Below are 4,640 nucleotides of genomic sequence, written 5' to 3'. Positions count from 1 at the left end.
TTGTTGCACCTTTTCTGAGTCTGTTCATTTTTTGCATTTAATTCTCTCTTATCTAATTTATTATTTATCTGTCTTAAAGTTCATTTACTTTATCCTCGATATGTTGTTAATCCTGTCAGGTGAAATTTTTATTTCAGATTGTATTTTCCACTTTTTAATTTCTTTTTTATTCCTATAGCTTCTATTCCTTTGCTGAGATTTGTCTTTTTATTCATCATCAATGTATTTCCATATCCATGAAGAGAATTATAGTAGCTTGTTTAAAATCTGTTCTGATGCCAACATCTTGATCCATCTCTACTTTTGTCTTTGCTGATTGTTTTTTTCTTTGAGTGTGGCATTTTTCCATGTCATTGGAATTTGTGTAATTTGGATTTGTGTTCTGGGTATGAATTATACATTGTAGAGATTCTGGTTTAGGTTATATACTTTCAAAGAATGTTGTTGTTGTTGTTTTTGAGTGTGCAGTTTAACAGAACTCAAACTACATTTTTTTTCCATGTGATGCAAGGCAAGTTCGCCAAATATTTAGGCATAATGTGATGTTTCTACCTTATCTCTCTTTTTAGAAATCCTGCCCTCACTCTACTCTGCACCCTCTTAATTTTCAGCTGTGTAGTTGTCCCAGACTCTGCTCTTCTTGGTTCATCAGTCTATTAAAAAAGTTTTATCACATCCATATTGTAGTTGCACAACATTGCACTAATGTTGGTGCTGTCTGTCCTCAGTCTCTAAGTGGTGAAACTAGGAAGCTTACCTAGGATTTTTCTCTTCTAGCAAGTGTTGACTTACCTGTGACATATGTCTGCTTTGCTCAGTCTTCAGTGACCTTAGATAATTGCTTTTCTTTACACATTACACTGTAGTTTATGGAATCATATAACATCTGGTGTTTGTACCTGGCTTCTTTTACTTAGCATAATGCTTTAAAATTAATTTGCAATGTTGTAAGAGATTATTCCCTTATGTTCATATTCTTTTACTATTGAGTAGTATTTTGTTGTGTGAATATGCCACAATGTGTTAATCCATTAACTATTTAATGAACACTTGGGTTATTTTTAGTTTGGGCTATTCTGAATAAAGTTCTTTAAAAATTCAAATAGAAGATGTTGGGTGGAAATATAGTTTTATTTTTTATTTTTTTTGGAAATACTTGGTCATGTGTAGGTGTTACATGTAACTTAAAGTATAAATTTTTTTTTTCAAAAGCAATGACATTATTTTATATTCCCATCAATAATGTTTGAGATTTCCTGTAGATCCACATTTTCACTTGGTATTATCAGTCTTTAAAACTAATCATTCTAGGGATGCCTGGGTGTCTATATCCTCAGAACCTATTCATCTTTTACCTGAAAGTTTGTACCCTTTGACCAACATCTCTCCATATTCCTCAGCACCTAACTCTCTGCAACCACCATTCTACTCTCTAAGTAGAAAGCCTTTTTCAGATTCCAAATATAAGAGAGAAGACATGATATTTTTCTTTTCTGACTAATTTCACTTGGCATGATGCCCTCAGTTTCCACCCGTGTTGTTACAAAAGGAAGGACAGGAAAATACCAGGGACTGACACTGACAGAGTCACCACGATCTGGAGCAATGCTGATCAATGTTTCGGGGGAAGACAATATAGCACTGCCTCTTGAAGTTTTCTGGCATCAAAGCAACACATGTTGCTTCTGCTCTTATTTTATTGGCCAAAACAAATCACATGGCCCGACCTATCTTCAAAGCACATTCTTACCATGAATCTGGAAGGTTATTGGTTATTAGTTTTCATGTCAACCATCACTCATTAAAAATAACATTAGATAAGGATTCTAATTCAAAATGTGTAGCCTGCATAATCATTTTAGTCTTGTGGTTTTAAAGTCAAAGGTCAAAAGATTATGCATAATATTGGAATATTTAAGAGAACTTGATGTCCATCATGTCTATAAGTTTAATTTATTATGTATAGAAGAGTTAAATATATGAAGGATTTTAAATATGTCTGTAAATTGGACAATTAATTATCCAAATAGATATAGATGCAATTAAAAATATTTAAAGAAATCTAAACTAACATTTAAAAATTTTTAAAAAGATTTTATATATTTATTTGAGAGGGAAAGAGACGGTGTGTGTGCGTGCATGTTTCTGAGAGCAAGGGGGAGGGGCAGAGGCAAAGGGAGAGGTACAGGCAGACATGCTGGGTGAAGTGCCCACCTTGGGGCTTTCTCACAGCCCTGAGATCACCACCTGAGCCAAAACCAGAGTCAGATGCTTAACTGACTGAGCCACTCAGGTTACCTAAGCTAACTTTTTAATGTGTTTATAAAGTAATCTCAGTCTCATGAGAAGTGATTGTTAATATTTTTAGAGTTATAAATGGAATAATAAATTTTGCCTGTTGAACTTAAAAATATAAGAATGAATTAGGTTTATGAATTTATTACTCAAATAAATAAATATTAATTTTTAAAACCAAAGTAAACTTGAACAAATGCTATCCTTTTTGGGTATCAAATTCTCACATTTAACACTAGTCAATGCTATTATAATCTCAAGGTCTCCTTTATTTTCCTTTCTGAGGACAAAAGCCTGTGAAATGAATACTATTAGAGATTTAGTATGAAGGACATACTAAAAATATATGTTATAATAGAGGAAGACCTGAAGATGCAGTTGGCTAAGTTTCTAACAGAATGATTATCTTTTCTTTTTAGCTTACATTAAAAAAGAGACAAAATTTTAGAAGGAAAAAATACCATGTTTTCGAGACCCTTTAACATTTCTTTTTTACAAGAATAACCAGTACAGGTTAAGTTGACGGGATTTAGTGTAAGTAAAGTACTTACTGGAATTGGATGAGGGTACAAAGAGAAGAAAAATATTATATTTGATGAAACCCACTGTGCACACTTCCTTTAAGTATGGGCCTATGCAATGATTTACCTCTGATGAGTAAGAGCAAGTAAGATACTCAAAAACATATGAGACAATTTATGTAATATGTGTATATTTATAAATATACTTATTTATAAGTATAAATAAAGTATAAAGTATATATATATAAATATACTTATTTATAAATAAATATAAATATATTTATTTATGTCTTCATCTGTACCACAAGAGAAATTGTAATGACTCTGCAAAGACCACAAATCTTTTGCATATAAGTCAAAGTGTCTATTCCATATGGCTTAGGAATATGTGTAAAGCTTCCATATGGGAAGCTTCCATATGGGATATGGGATACCCAAATAAAGAATCAGGCATCAAAGAACCTACTGAAAAGTTTGGCAAATATTGACAATTGTCACAAAATTTTGAATTCCAATTTGAAAGTCTACATATTCTATTTTGCAATATTCTCTATCATTTTATATTAGAGATGTTCAGAACTTTCTTCCAAAGCCATGGGATTTAATATATGATTATACCATATAAACAATGCATACATGTATATGGATATATATATTAGCATTCATTTCAGTTTGCTTCCAGTTTACACATCCTACTAGATACCCCAGTGACTGGTTATTGCTCTCACAGTGAAACTAAAGATATGCCAACTCTCTTGAAGCAAAGTCCAAAACTTTAGAATAATGCTTATATATTTGATTTATATAGTTTATTTCTCCCAGAGTGTTCATTTTAAATTAACTCCACATTGAAATAAGTGATCATGCTAATAGCTGACAGGGCTAGGTTAGTCTGACTTTGTCTTCATGTCATTGACAGTAACAAGAAAAAAAAAGAAAGTCATAGATCCCTTTTTTAAAATATATTGTTTTTTCTTTAAAAGTATTTAAGTTTTTTTCAACTTTTCTGTTTTTTTTTTATTTTAATTTTTATTTTCAGCATAACAGTATTCCTTGTTTTTACACCTCACCCAGTGCTCCATGCAATATGTGCCCTCTCTAATACCCACCACCGGGTTCCCCCAACCTCCCACCCCACCCCTACAAATCCCTCAGATTGATTTTCAGAGTCCTTAGTCTCTCATGTTTCACATCCCCTTCCAATGAATTTAATTTACATTTTTAATTTTAATTTGTTTTTTTAAATTTTAAATTTAAATATATTTAATTAAAATTAATTTAAATTTAATATCATTTTTTTCTTTTAAATGTTGATAAATGCTGTCAGCCCCCAAAACTGTGGTCACATAAAGCACATGCAAAATGAGAAAATGGAATGCAGACTCACAAAAAAAAACCATTTTGCTTTTCTAGGTCCTTGTTTTTAAAGAGTAGAAAATTTACTTTCCCAAAAAGGAACAAATTCGGAAGGAAAGAGTAGGACGAAAGTCACCTTCATCAGCCTATCAACATATACTCAAACCAAAAACACTGTAAACTGCAAAAAGATGCCAACTGTTTTTAAAAAAAAAATTGGCAGACGACTTTAGGTAAGAATAACTTTCATGGAAATTGAGGAGGTAGAAGTGTTCAAATTGTTCAGGAGGCACCAAAAGCATGCAAATCATATTCTTTTTTTTTTTAAGATTTTATTTATTTATTTGACAGGCAGAGATCACAAGTAGGCAGAGAGGCAGGCAGAGAGAGAGAGAGGAGGAAGCAGGCTCCCCACTGAGCAGAGAGCCCGATGTGGGGCTCGATCCCAGGTCCCTGGGATCATGACCT

This window comes from Mustela lutreola, chromosome 15 (assembly GCF_030435805.1).
Source record: "Mustela lutreola isolate mMusLut2 chromosome 15, mMusLut2.pri, whole genome shotgun sequence".
NCBI classification, from domain to species: Eukaryota; Metazoa; Chordata; class Mammalia; order Carnivora; family Mustelidae; genus Mustela; species Mustela lutreola.
This window is presented reverse-complemented; position numbering follows the sequence as displayed.